Source organism: Caretta caretta, chromosome 24 (genome assembly GCF_965140235.1).
Source record: "Caretta caretta isolate rCarCar2 chromosome 24, rCarCar1.hap1, whole genome shotgun sequence".
NCBI lineage: Eukaryota > Metazoa > Chordata > Testudines > Cheloniidae > Caretta > Caretta caretta.
The window spans coordinates 16,490,039-16,505,653 of NC_134229.1; the positions used below are offsets into that span (position 1 = coordinate 16,490,039).

Genomic DNA, 15,615 nt, shown 5'->3' on the forward strand with positions numbered 1-15,615 from the left:
ATCTGAGTGGGAAAAAAATGCGGCTTGTTTCTTGTGGAATAATAAAGGAGACCCACATATCTATGAATAAGGAACGTCCTCAGCTGTGAGGGGATCTCAGAATAGTATAAGAGCTGAAGTTGTAGATTGGCACTGAGGAGATATTACCTATGTCTACGGCATTGCTGAGGCCAGCATTGGAATACCGGTCCTTTTAGTAGAGATGATTGGGGGGCCCATTCCTCTGTTCCAGCCCGGGGAGGGACATCATGGTAGCTTGACCGATTGCTCTGATCTGGTGTGGCTGTTTTGAAGTTACTAGATGGTACAACCTCTGCTATCCTGGTGGGGAGTTGAACAGGGGAGTCTTTGACATCACCCACAATGCATTGCACCTGGGAGATATCCCAAGAGTTTTGGGATACCTGCCCATCCCCACTTGGGGCCTCATGAGAATTTCCCATGGCCTCATGGAAGATGATCTGTTCTTCTACAAGTCCACTCGATAGGCAGAAAGTGTCCCACAGTTACTTTGGGTGCCCACAAAATATCTCATCAGTGATCCTTCCGAAATCACACGACATGCACTGCTCTTGGCAACAGTCCTTGGAACTCCATGTAAATTGTGGCTTATCAAGGATACCCTGGCTGACTCCTTTGCTATTAGATTAAATTTGCATCGTGTCACCTGACTGAGAATAACATGTGGCTTGTTTCTTGTAGAATAATAAAGGAGACCCACATATGTATGAATAAGGAACGCCCTCAGATGTGAGAGGATCTCAGCATAGTATAAGAGCTGAAGTTGTAGATTAGCACTGAGGAGATATTACCTATGTCTATGGCATTGCTGAGGCCAGCCCTGGAGTAGTGGGCCTTTTAGGAGATATGACTGAGGAGCCCATTCCTCTGTTCCAGCCCGGGGAGGGACATCAGGGTAGCTTGACCGATTGCTCTGATCTGGTGTGGCTGTTTTGAAATTACTAGATGGTACAACCCCTGCTATCCTGGTGGGGAGTTGAACAGGGGGCATTCCTAACTTCTCTCTCTCTTGTAGAAAAACAACCAGTTCTGGTCAGTGGTGAGTATCAGCAGAAATCTTTGCTATCGGTCTAACATGCTTTGCCTCAATACTATTCTATATCGCTGCTCACTAACAGCCCAACCCTTTGCTGGCAAAGGCCTCTACGTAATTTCCATTCTGACCCCTTTGATCCCATGAGTTGGGCTTGGTATAACAAATCTGCAGCCTTGTGATGTCGGAGCTTTACCAAGGATTATCTCTTGGTTTCCACCGGTGGATGAGAATGATATTGGGGCCAGATCCCCAGTTCATGTAAATTTGCCGTAGTTTCATAGAAATCAACAGGGCCAGGTTCGCACTGGTGTAAATTGTCCATAGAAGCACTGGAATCAATACGCCACATCCCCAGGTGCTGGAAATTGTCCATGGCCCTGTGGGATCAATAAACTAACCGTTGGAGCCCTATAGGTGTTACCAAGATACACAAAACAAACATTCCCCATCTTGCAGGACTCCGGAAGCGTAAACACCGGCAACGTGGGCGACGGCAGCTTTGATGACAACAGCGTAAGTACAGGAGATTACCTCTCCACGCCATATAGGTTCACATACAGTGAATGACCCCGTTTCAGCTAATTTCATATTTGGTAATCTTTCGCTGCGAGTAGCATTGGGTGCGTTTGCCCATGTTGGAAAGGTGGTAAGGAATGTCCTCCAACTCCACAGAGCTTATGAATATCTCCAGAGGCTTATAGCAGGTTGACCTCCTCTTCCACAGTCCCCGGGGTAGCAATGAGGCGTGCCAGGAGAGGCTTTTTGACATGACTCAGAATGCACTTTTCCTGGGAGCAACCTCAGGGGGCTCCCAGGTGAACAAATATTTGGGAGGCTTATATGAGATTGCCAGGGTTGATGGGAGGCTGTCATATCCACTATTCCTTTGGGCAACCCTGAAATAGCCTGAAAGAGGGTCTTTGACATCACCGACAATGAATTGCACCCGGGAGATATCCCAAATTTTTTGGATTCATCCCCATCCGCACTGGGGGCCTCATGAGAATTTCCCATGGCCTCATGGGAGGATGATCTCTTCTCCAAAAGTCCGCTGGACAGGCATGAATTGTCTCACAGTTCCTTTGGTCACCCACTAAATCTCTCACAAGAGATCCTTCTGAAATCACATGGAATGCCCTGCTTTTGGCAACAGTCCTAGGAATGGAGGGCAAATTGTGTCCTATCCAGGATTCCTTTGGCTGACTCCTTTGGTATTAAAATAAATTTGCATCATGTCATCTGAGTGGGAATAATACTTGGGTTGTTTTTGTGGCATAATAAGGGAGACCTAGATATCTATGAATAAGAAACCTACTTAGCTGTGAGAGGATATCAGCACCGTATAAAACCAAAATGTTAGAGTAGCACCAAGGAGATATTACCTAGGTTTGTGGCATTCATCAGGCCAGCACTGGAAGTGTGGGCGTTTTAGGAGATATGATTGAGGGGCCCATTCCACTGTTCTAATCTGGGGAGGGTCATCAGGGTAGATTGACCTATTGCTCTGATCTGCTGTGGCTATTCTTAAGTTACTAGATAGTACAACCTCTGCTACCCTGATGGGGAGTTGAATAGGGGGCATTCCTAACTTCTCTTTCTCTTGTAGAAAAACAACCAGTTCTGGTCAGTGGTGAGTATCAGCAGTTATCTTTGCTATCGGTCTAATGTGTTTTGCCTCAATACTGTTCTGTATCGCTGCTCACTAACAGCTCAACCCTTTGCTGGCAAAGCCCTCCAGGCAATTGCTGTCCCGACCCCTTTGATCCCATCAGTTGGGCTTGGTGTAACTGATCTGCAGCCTTGTGATGTCGGAGCTTTACCAAGGATTATCTCTTCGTTTCCACCCGTGGATGAGAATGATGTTGGGGGCAGATGCCCAGTTCATGTAAATTTGCCGTAGCTTCATAGAAATCCACAGGGCCAGTTTCGCACCGGTGTAAATTGTCCATAGAAGCACTGGAATCAATATGCCACATCCCCAGGTGCTAGAAATTGTCCATGACCCTGTGGGATCAATAAACTAACCGTTGGAGCCCTATAGGTGTTACCACAATACACAAAACAAACATTCCCCATCTTGCAGGACTACGGAAGCGTAAACACCGGCAACGTGGGTGACGGCAGTTTTGACGACAACAGCGTAAGTACAGGAGATTACCTCTCCACACCATGTAGGTTCACATACAGTGAATGATCCCGTTTCAGCTAATTTGATGTTTGGTAATCTTTCGCTGCGAGTAGCATTGGGTGCGTTTGCCCATGTTGGAAAGGCTGCAAGGAATGTCCTCCAACTCCACAGAGCTTATGAATATCTCCAGAGGCTTATAGCAGGTTGACCTCCTCTTCCACAGTCACCGGGGTAGCAATGAGGCGTGCCAGGAGAGGCTTTTTGACATGACTCAGAACAAATGCACTTTTCCTGGGAGCTACCTCAGTGGGTTCCCAGGTGAACAAATATTTGGCAGGCTTATATGAGATTGCCAGGGTTGATGGGAGGCTGTCATATCCTCTATTCCTTTGGGCAACCCTGAAATAGCCGGAAAGAGGGTCTTTGACATCACCGACAATGAATTGCACCCGGGAGATATCCCAATTTTTTTGGATTCATCCCCATCCGCACTGGGGGCCTCATGAGAATTTCACATGGCCTCATGGGAGGATGATCTCTTCTCCAAAAGTCCGCTGGACAGGCATGAATTGTCTCACAGTTCCTTTGGTCACCCACTAAATCTCTCACAAGAGATCCTTCCGAAATCACATGGAATGCCCTGCTTTTGGCAACAGTCCTAGGAATGGAGGGCAAATTGTGTCCTACCAGGATTCCTTTGGCTGACTCCTTTGGTATTAAAATAAATTTGCATCATGTCATCTGAGTGGGAATAATACTTGGGTTGTTTTTGTGGCATAATAAAGGAGACCTAGATATCTATGAATAAGAAACCTACTTAGCTGTGAGAGGATATCAGCACCGTATAAAACCAAAATGTTAGAGTAGCACCAAGGAGATATTACCTAGGTTTGTGGCATTCATCAGGCCAGCACTGGAAGTGTGGGCGTTTTAGGAGATATGATTGAGGGGCCCATTCCACTGTTCTAATCTGGGGAGGGTCATCAGGGTAGATTGACCTATTGCTCTGATCTGCTGTGGCTATTCTTAAGTTACTAGATAGTACAACCTCTGCTACCCTGATGGGGAGTTGAATAGGGGGCATTCCTAACTTCTCTTTCTCTTGTAGAAAAACAACCAGTTCTGGTCAGTGGTGAGTATCAGCAGTTATCTTTGCTATCGGTCTAATGTGTTTTGCCTCAATACTATTCTGTATCGCTGCTCACTAACAGCTCAACCCTTTGCTGGCAAAGCCCTCCAGGCAATTGCTGTCCTGACCCCTTTGATCCCATCACTTGGGCGTGGTGTAACAGATCTGCAGCCTTGGGATGTTGGAGCTTTACCAAGGATTATCTCTTGATTTCCACCGGTGGATGAGAATGATGTTGGGGGCAGATGCCCAGTTCATGTAAATTTGCCGTAGCTTCATAGAAATCCACAGGGCCTGGCTGCCACTGGTGCAAATTGTTCAGAGAATCACTGGATCAATACGTCACATTCCCAGACGCTAGAAATTGTCCATGGCTGCACTGGTGTGATGGAATATGTGTTGCAGCCCTATAGGTGTTACCACAATACACATAATAAACATTCCCCATTTTGCAGGACTCCGGAAGTGTAAAGACCGGCAACGTGGGAGACGGCAGCTTTGACGACAACAGCGTAAGTACCAGAGATTACCTCTCCATGCCATGTAGCTTCACACACATCAGTGAATGGATCCCGTTTCAGCTAGTTTGATGTCTGTTAACGTACGCCTGTGAGTAGCATTGGCTCCATTTGCCCATGTTGCGAAGGCAGCAAGGAATGTCCTCCTACTCCACAGGGCTTATAACTATCTCCAGAGGCTTATAGCAGGTCGCCTCTTCCACAGTCCCCAGGATAGCAATGAGGCATGCCAGAAGAAGCTTTTTGACATGACATAGAATGCACTTCTGCTGGGAGATATCTCAGGGGGTCCCCAGGTGAACAAATATTTGGGAGGCTTATAGGAGAGATGTGAGGTTGTCATATCCACAATTCCTTTGGGCACCCCTGAAATATCCTGAAAGAGAGTCTTTGACATCACCCACAATGAATTGCACCTGGGAGATATCCCAAATTTTTCGGATTCATCCTCATCCCCACTGGGGGCCTCATGAGAATTTCCCATGGTCTCATGGTAGATGATCTCTTCTCCTACAAGTCTACTGGATAGGCATGAAGTGTCTCACAGTTCCTTTGGGCACCCACTAAATCTCTCACAAGAGATCCTTCCGAAATTACACGTAATGCACTGCTTTTGGCAAGAGTCGTAGGAACGGAGGACAAATTGAGGCCTATCTTGGCTGACTCCTTTTCTATTAGATTAAATTTGCATCATCTCATCTGAGTGGGATTAACATGCGGCTTGTTTCTTGTGGAATAATAAAGGAGACCCACATATCTATGAATAAGGAACGTCCTCAGTTGTGAGGGGATCTCAGCATAATATAAGAGCTGAAGTTGTAGATTAGCACTGAGGAGATATTACCTATGTCTACGGCATTGCTGAGGCCAGCATTGGAATACCGGTCCTTTTAGTAGAGATGATTGGGGGGCCCATTCCTCTGTTCCAGCCTGTGGAAGGTCATCAGGGTAGCTTGACCGATTGCTCTGATCTGGTGTGGCTGTTTTGAAGTTACTAGATGGTGCAACCTCTGCTATCCTGGTGGGGGGTTGAACAGAGGGCATTCCTAACTTCTCTTTCTGTTGTAGAAAAACAACCAGTTCTGGTCAGTGGTGAGTATCAGCAGTTATCTTTGCTATCGGACTGACATGTTTTGCCTCAATACTATTGACACTAAACTGGGAGGAGAGGTAGATACGCTGGAGGGTAGGGATAGGATACAGAGGGACCTAGACAAATTGGAGGATTGGGCCAAAAGAAATCTGATGAGGTTCAATAAGGATAAGTGCAGGGTCCTGCACTTAGGACCGAAGAACCCGATGCACAGCTACAGACTAGGGACCGAATGGCTAGGCAGCAGTTCTGCGGAAAAGGACCTAGGGGTGACAGTGGACGAGAAGCTGGATATGAGTCAGCAGTGTGCCCTTGTTGCCAAGAAGGCCAATGGCATTTTGGGTTGTATAAGTAGGGGCATTGCCAGCAGATCAAGGGATGTGATCGTTCCCCTCTATTCGACACTGGTGAGGCCTCATCTGGAGTACTGTGTCCAGTTTTGGGCCCCACACTACAAGAAGGATGTGGAAAAATTGGAAAGAGTCCAGCGGAGGGCAACAAAAATGATGGGGGAACTGGAACACATGACTGATGGGGAGAGGCTGAGGGAACTGGGATTGTTTAGTCTGTGGAAGAGAAGAATGAGGGGGGATTTGATAGCTGCTTTCAACTACCTAAAGGGGGTTCCAAAGAGGTTGGCTCTAGACTGTTCTGAGTGGTAACAGATGACAGAATAAGGAGTAATGGTCTCAATTGCAGTGGGGGAGATTTAGGTTGGATATTAGGAAAAACTTTTTCACTAGGAGGGTGGTGAAACACTGGAATGCGTTACCTAGGGAGGTGGTGGAATCTCCTTCCTTAGAAGTTTTTAAGGTCAGGCTTGACAAAGCCCTGGCTGGGACGATTTAATTGGGGATCGGTCCTGCTTTGAGCAGGGGGTTGGACTAGATGACCTCCTGAGGTCCCTTCCAACCCTGATATTCTATGATTTTATGATTGTATGATTCTATTCTGTATCTCTGCTCACTAACAGCCCAACCCTTTGCTGGCAAAGCTCTCGAGGCAATTGCCGTCCAGACCCGTTTGATCCCATCAGTCGGGCTTGCTATAACAAATCTGCAGCCTTGGGACGTCGGAGCTTTACCAAGAATTATCTCTTGATTTCCACCCATGGATGAGAATGATGTTGAGGGCAGATGCCCAGTTCATGTAAATTTGCCGTAGCTTCATAGAAATCCACAGGGCCTGGCTGCCACTGGTGCAATTGTTCAGAGAATCACTGGAATCAATACGCCACATTCCCAGAAGCTAGAAATTGTCCATGGCCGCACTGGTGTGATGGAATATGTGTTGCAGCCCTATAGGTGTTACCACAATACACATAATAAACATTCCCCATCTTGCAGGACTCCGGAAGCGTAAACACCGGCAACGTGGGCGACGGCAGCTTTGACGACAACAGCGTAAGTACCAGAGATTATCTTTCCAAGCTATGTAGTTTCACACACATCAGTGAATGGACCCCATTTCAGCTACTTTGAGGTCTGGTAACGTTTACCTGCGTGGAGCAATGGCTGCGTTTGCCCATGTTGCGAATGTGGCATGGACAGTCCTTCTACTGCACAGAGTTGATGAATATCTCCCAGGGCTTATAGCAGTTTGACCTTCTCTCACACAGTCCCTGGGGTAGCAATGAGAAATGCCAGAAGAGGTTTATTGATTTTGCTCAGAAGACACTTCTGCTGGGAGCTACCTCAGGGGGTCACGAGAGGAACACATATTTGGAAGGCTTATAGGAGATTGCCAGGACGGAGGGGAGGTTGCCGTCCCCACAGTTCCTTTGGGCACCCATGAAATATCCTGCAAGAGAGTCTTTGACATCACCCACAATGCATTGCACCTGGGAGATATCCCAAGAGTTTTGGGATACCTGCCCATCCCCACTTGGGGCCTCATGAGAATTTCCCATGGCCTCATGGAAGATGATCTGTTCTTCTACAAGTCCACTCGATAGGCAGGAAGTGTCCCACAGTTACTTTGGGTGCCCACAAAATATCTCATCAGTGATCCGTCCGAAATCACACGAAATGCACTGCTCTTGGCAACAGTCCTTGGAACTCCATGTAAATTGTGGCTTATCAAGGATACCCTGGCTGACTCCTTTGCTATTAGATAAAATTTGCATCGTGTCACCTGACTGAGAATAACATGTGGCTTGTTTCTTGTGGAATAATAAAGGAGACCCACATATCTATGAATAAGGAACGTCCTCAGCTGTGAGGGGATCTCAGAATAGTATAAGAGCTGAAGTTGTAGATTAGCACTGAGGAGATATTACCTATGTCTATGGCATTGCTGAGGCCAGCCCTGGAGTAGTGGGCCTTTTAGGAGATATGACTGAGGAGCCCATTCCTGTGTTCCAGCCCGGGGAGGGACATCAGGGTAGCTTGACCGATTGCTCTGATCTGGTGTGGCTGTTTTGAAATTACTAGATGGTACAACCCCTGCTATCCTGGTGGGGAGTTGAACAGGGGGCATTCCTAACTTCTCTTTCTCTTGTAGAAAAACAACCAGTTCTGGTCAGTGGTGAGTATCAGCAAAAATCTTTGCTATCGGTCTAACATGCTTTGCCTCAATACTATTCTATATCGCTGCTCACTAACAGCCCAACCCTTTGCTGGCAAAGGCCTCTACGTAATTTCCATTCTGACCCCTTTGATCCCATGAGTTGGGCTTGGTATAACAAATCTGCAGCCTTGTGATGTCGGAGCTTTACCAAGGATTATCTCTTGGTTTCCACCGGTGGATGAGAATGATATTGGGGCCAGATCCCCAGTTCATGTAAATTTGCTGTAGCTTCAAAGAAATCAACAAGGCCAGGTTCGCACTGGTGTAAATTGTCCATAGAAGCACTGGAATCAATACGCCACATCCCCAGGTGCTAGAAATTGTCCATGGCCCTGTGGGATCAATAAACTAACCGTTGGAGCCCTATAGGTGTTACCACAATACACAAAACAAACATTCCCCATCTTGCAGGACTACGGAAGCGTAAATACCGGCAACGTGGGCGACGGCAGCTTTGACGACAACAGCGTAAGTACAGGAGATTACCTCTCCACGCCATGTAGGTTCACATACAGTGAATGACCCCGTTTCAGCTAATTTGATGTTTGGTACTCTTTCGCTGCGAGTAGCATTGGGTGCGTTTGTCCATGTTGGAAAGGCTGCAAGGAATGACCTCCAACTCCACAGAGCTTATGAATATCTCCAAAGGCTTATAGCAGGTTGACCTCCTCTCCCACAGTCCCCAGGGTAGCAATGAGGCATGCCAGGAGAGGCTTTTTGACATGACTCAGAACAAATGTACTTTTCCTGAGAGCTACCTCAGGGGGTTCCCAGGTGAACAAATATTTGGGAGGCTTATATGAGATTGCCAGGGTTGATGGGAGGTTGTCATATCCACTATTCCTTTGGGCAACCTGAAATAGCCGGAAAGAGAGTCTTTGACATCACCGACAATGAATTGCACCTGGGAGATATCCTAAATTTTTTGGATTCATCCCCATCCACACTGGGGGCCTCATGAGAATTTCACATGGTCTCATGGAAGGATGATCTCTTCTCCTACAAGTCCGCTGGACAGGCATGAAGTGTCTCACAGTTCCTTTGGTCACCCACTAAATCTCTCACAAGAGATCCTTCCGAAATCACATTGAATGCCCTGCTCTTGGCAGCAGTCCTAGGAATGGAGGGCAAATTGTGTCCTATCAAGGATTCCTTTGGCTGACTCCTTTGGTATTAAAATAAATTTGCATCATGTCATCTGAGTGGGAATAATACTTGGGTTGTTTTTGTGGCATAATAAAGGAGACCTAGATATCTATGAATAAGAAACCTATTTATGTGTGAGGAATTCTCAGCAACGTATAAAACCAAAATGTTAGAGTAGCATCGAGGAGATATTACCTATGTCTGTGGTATTGATCAGGCCAGCACTGGAAGAGTGGGCCTTTTAGGAGATAGGATTAGGGGGCGCCCGTTCCCCCGCTCCAGCCCGGGGAGGGTCATCAGTGTAGACTGACGTATTGGTCTGATCTGGTGTGGTTATTCTGAAGTTACTAGATGGTACAGCCTCTGAAACCCTGGTGGGTGGTTAAACACTGTGCATTCCTAACTTCTCTTTCTGTTGTAGAAAAACAACCAATTCTGGTCAGTGGTGAGTATCAGCAGTTATCTTTGCTATCGGCTATCATGCTTTGCCTCAATAGTATTCTGTATCGCTGCTCATTAACAGCCCGACCTTTTGCTGGCAAAGGCCTCTACGTAATTTCCATTCTCACCCCTTTGATCCCATGAGTTGGGCTTGGTATAACAAATCTGCAGCCTTGTGATGTCGGCGCTTTACCAAGGATTCTCTCTTCGTTTCCACCGGTGCATGAGAATGATATTGGGGCCAGATCCCCAGTTCATGTAAATTTGCCGTAGCTTCATAGAAATCAACAGGGCCAGTTTCGCACTGGTGTAAATTGTCCATAGAAGCACTGGAATCAATACGCCACATCCCCAGGTGCTAGAAATTGTCCATGGCCCTGTGGGATCAATAAACTAACCGTTGGAGCCCTATACGTGTTACCACAATACACAAAACAAACATTCCCCATCTTGCAGGACTCCGGAAGCGTAAACACCGGCAACGTGGGTGACGGCAGCTTTGACGACAACAGCGTAAGTACCAGAGATTACCTCTCCATGCCATGTAGCTTCACACACATCAGTGAATGGATCCCGTTTCAGCTAGTTTGAGGTCTGGTAACGTTTGCCTCCGTGGAGCATTGGCTACGTTTGCCCATGTTGCAAAGGTAGCATGGACAGTCCTCCCACTCCACAGGGCTTATGAGTATCTCCCGGGACTTATAGCAGTTTGACCTCCTCTCACACAGTCCCTGGGGTAGCAATGAGAAATACCAGAAGAGGTTTTTTGATTTTGCTCAGAAGACACTTCTGCTGGGAGCTACCTCACGGGGTGCCTAGGGGAACACATATTTGGAAGGCTTATAAGAGATTGCCAGGGTTGATGGGAGGTTGCCCTCTCCACAATTCCTCTGGGCACCCATGAAATATCCTGCAAGAGAGTCTTTGACATCACCCACAATGCAATGCACCTGGGAGAAGTGTTTTGGGATACCTGCCCATCCCCACTTGGGGCCTCATCAGAATTTCCCATGGCCTCATGGGAGGATGATCTCTTCTCCCACATGTCCACTGTAGAAGCATTAAGTGTCCCACTGTTACTTTGTCCTATTCTGAAGTTACTAGATGGTACAACCTCTCTTACACTGGTGGGGGGTTGAACAGTGTGCATTCCTAACTTCTCTTTCTGTTGTAGCAAAACAACCAATTCTAGTCAGCGGTGAGTATCAGCAGTTATCTTTGCTGTCTGACTATCATATTTTGCCTCAAGAGTATCCTGCATCGCTGCTCACTATCAGCCTAACCCTTTGCTTTCGAAATTTTCTAAGCAACTTCTGTCCCCCTGTATTTCATCAATGAGTTGTGGTGAAACTATTTATGCAGTATTTAGATGTATCAACTTTTGCAAGGATTATATTCTTTTCCAGCAGTGGATGAGAGTGATGTTGGGGTCAGATCCCCAGCTGGTTTAAACAGTCCATAACTTTGAGTCATTTGATTATCAGTTGGGGACCTCCAGGTTTTACCATAATACACATAATAAATATTCTGCAACTTGCGGGGCTTCAGTAGTTTCAACAGCAATACCGTAAGTGGCAACAGCTGTAAAGACAACAGTGTAAGTAGCAGAGATTACTTCTCCATGTCATTTGTTTTCACACACATCAGGGGAATCAACCATGTTTTGGCTGGTTTGTTGGCTGGTAACATTTGCCAAGTAAGGTGTATTGGCTGTGTTTTCAAATGCTGCAAAGGCACTTTGGAGAGACCAGCTGCTCCAGAGGGCTTACGGCATATCCGTGTATCCATGATGCAGAAAACAAAAAGCTTTCTGTATCACCCAGAAGGCATTGCTACTGGGAGTTATGTCGAACAGTCTCCTAGTGAATACACAGTAGCTCCAGGGTGGTTATGGGAGATTGCCAGGGGCTATGGAATGTTGACATCTCGATAGTTCCCTTCAGGACTCATGGAACATTTTGCAAAAAGTTCCTCTAAAATCACCTGGAATTTATTGCAGCTGGGAGCTGTCCCAGGAATTCTAGAATACAGAGTCAGCTGGCAGCAGGGGCCTCATGACAATTTCCCATGGCTTTATTGGAGGATGACCTCTTCTCCCACAAGTCCACTCGAGAGGCATGAAAGTGTCCCATAATTTCTTTTGGGTACCCATGAAATCTCTTACAGGAGGGTCCTCTAAAATCACCCAGAATGCAGTGGTCTTGGCAACTGTCCTAGGAAGTCAGGGTAAATTGTTTCCTATGAAGCATGCTTTGGCTGATTCCTTTGCTATTATATTAAATGTGCATCAAGTCATCTGAATGGGAATAACACATGGTTTTTTTCTTCCACAATAACAAAGGAGCCCCAGATATCTATGAATCAGAAACTACCTTTGCTCTGAGCTTCTCTCAGCAGAGCCTAGCAATGTTACAGTAGCAGGGAGCTGAAGTCGATGAGGCCAGCAGTGGAATACTGGACCAAACTTTCCATTTACTTGAAATGAAGTTACATCAGTAGAGAATTGGCCCCACTTTGTCTCATTCTGGTGTTCCTACTTTAGAAAGGATGTTGAGATAATTGGAGAGGGTTTGAAGAAGAGCTCTGGGACAGATTCAAAGCCTGGAAAAAAGCATCTCAAGGTGTTTAATCTATTTAGCTTATCCAAGAGAAGGTTAAAAGATTACTTGATCCTGGTATACAATCACCTATATGGGGGGATGAGACTCCTGATAGTAGGTAGCTCTTTAATCTAACCGAGGCATAACAAGTCCTAATGGCAGATAAATTCAGTCTAGAAATAAGGTGCACTTTTTAACAGGGAGGGGAATTAGCTATTTGAACAAGTTCCTTAGGCAAGTGGTGGATTGAAGTCTTTAAGTCAAGGCTGGATCTCTTTCTAAAATATATGCTCTCACTCAAACAAAAGTTACGGGCTTAATGCAGAAATTACTGGGCGAGGTTCTCTGGCCTGTGTGATGCAGGAAGTCAGACTAGATGTTCACATTGGTCTCTTTTGGCCTTAAAATCTATGACAATTTATTGGGGTCCCACTGTATTTTGGTCCTGATGGATGTTTCTTTTCTTCTTATCTCCCAGTACGAGGCTCCCAGAAACCCACCACGACAACTGCCCTGATGCTTTCTGTCCCGTGCTCTCACCCATCTCAGCCTGACCATGAGTAACGCAGCACTCTCCAGTGGAATTTGATTTTGCCTTGTTCAATGATTTGACTGTAGGGCACAGTTCTTACCCTTCCATTGCCCCTCGGATGCCTCTGCAATAATGCAAATAAACCTGTTTCCACTCAGATCCTCATCTTGTGTCTTAACGGCTTTTGAGCAGCAGTTTCCCAAGCTTTTGAACAGGGACTCCCCCCCCACCTCCATGGCAGCACACTGAAAATTGCCACATTCTGCAACCACAACCTCAAAATCACTCAGAATAAACAATTCTTCATGGTAGTAGCCCCAACCAAGATCAGGGCCCCACTGCACCTGGCCCAGCACCGTCATGTACTGAGAGACTGCCCCGACTCCATGGGGGGCTGTGCCCCATTGTGCTATGTGCTGCATAGACACACAGTGAGGAACAGTCCCTGCCCCAAGTGAGATCTGAGACTCATTATTTGTGCAGGCAGAAATGCCTCGGTGAGGCTCTCTGGCCTGTGTTATGCAGAAAGTCAGAGGAGATGATCACAATGATCCCTTCGGGACTTTCAGAATCTTCTGTCTCTGATTTGACTTTTCATTGTACATTGCGCCCTCTCCATGCCCCAAAGGCGTCCTTGTGCCAGACCCATCAGCAATGCTCCTTCCCAAGGCAATGACACCAATGGGGTAGAGTTGTCCCCGGAAAAGCCCCAAATAAGGAGATATCAGTATCTAGTCAATGGTGAATCTGTTGAGAGTGGAAACTCCCGGGGGGCACCAGAGTGGTTTTCAGCTCTTGCTTTATAACCTGGGGCTCACTGAGTCTCAGTGAAGTCGGGTCCCCACAGCTTTAATTACTGGACCTCCCCAGGTGCTTCCATGCACTGTGATCTCCCCCGGACAGTAAATCAATGGAATCATCCCCAGCTACTGAAGAACAACCAGCAGATGAAGGAGAATCATAGAATCATAGAATCATAGAATATCAGGGTTGGAAGGGACCCCAGAAGGTCATCTAGTCCAACCCCCTGCTCGAAGCAGGACCAATTCCCAGTTAAATCATCCCAGCCAGGGCTTTGTCAAGCCTGACCTTAAAAACCTCTAAGGAAGGAGATTCTACCACCTCCCTAGGTAACGCATTCCAGTGTTTCACCACCCTCTTAGTGAAAAAGTTTTTCCTAATATCCAATCTAAACCTCCCCCACTGCAACTTGAGACCATTACTCCTCGTTCTGTCATCTGCTACCATTGAGAACAGTCTAGAGCCAAACCCTGGTTCCTCTTAAGATAGGAAGTAAATCTCAGAAAATAACACTTTGCCCCCATGCACCTTGTAGTTCTCGTTCCTGTGTCCGACCTTCGCAGGAATGATTCAGGCAGGAAGCGGTGATGTTTGAGATTAATTTGGAGAAATAATACATTTATAAAATTTAATCCTTCTCTCAACCAGGAGTATTGAATTAGTCCCACCTCTCTACAAATGCCTCCTCTATCCCCCTTCTTCTTTCTGACTTGATTGCTGTGCCAGTTCCTATCAATAATGCTCCTTGGAAAGAGTTACTAGTGATCAGAACAGTCCTCCCTGCAGAGATAGCATTTTGATACAGGTTATTAACAAATGGATTGTGGAAGGACCTGGTGTAACCTTGAGCAGGTTGCAGCTTTGGTTCCTAGTGTATAGTCCATATTGTTGTGGTCTGGTTTTCTCTGGTCTTTATAGCTGTGGCGGAAGCCCCTTCCATGGTGCTTCCTAATACACCTAAGAACACGACGCTGGCCACAGAAGATATCCCTGGCACAGTCAGTGTTGCCCAAAGGCAGCACTCTCTGGCTGAGATGTTTGTGCCAAATGTGGAAGTTTCCAAGAGGAATAAATACTTCCCACTATCATCCAGGGCCTCCCCCTCTGCTTCTGCCAATTAAATCAGCTTTGTTCCAGTGATCTGCGTGACAGAGCAGAAACAAGGAACTCCTGGTTGTATTTTGCAGGAACCTGCAAAAGGGGTAGCGGACAAAGTGCTGGACAAAAGAGCTGTGGTAAATATCAGATGTTCTCTTGCCTCTAAGGCTCTTTCACATCAGTATCTCACAGGGCGAGGGGTCAGCCTCATTGCTCAATTCCAGCACTGACTGAGAAATAATCCCTAATCAGTACACCCAGAAGCCATTGGCAATGACAGCGCTTGTCTCTTCTGTTATGATCCACCTACCCATAAGGCTACCGCCCCCAGGTAGCAGTGCAAATGTGACAGGTGCTGGGGAGGATTTCATTAACCCTGTTTAGATCCAATCATAGACTCATAGATATTAAGGTCAGAAGGGATCATTATGATCATCTAGTCTGACCTCCTGCACAATGCAGGCCACTGAATCTCACCCACGCACTCCTGCAATAAACCTCTCA

At 46.6% G+C, this 15,615-nt stretch overlaps 1 long non-coding RNA gene across 1 annotated transcript; it reads left to right on the forward strand.

The window, feature by feature from the left end:
• Nucleotides 1-8,906: 8,906 nt before the first annotated feature.
• On the forward strand, nucleotides 8,907-13,369 carry LOC125625980 (uncharacterized). Its single transcript, XR_007353666.2, has 5 exons — nucleotides 8,907-8,961; nucleotides 10,061-10,084; nucleotides 10,537-10,593; nucleotides 11,255-11,278; nucleotides 13,159-13,369. It is a non-coding gene; the product is annotated as an uncharacterized LOC125625980 (long non-coding RNA).
• Nucleotides 13,370-15,615: the final 2,246 nt, after the last annotated feature.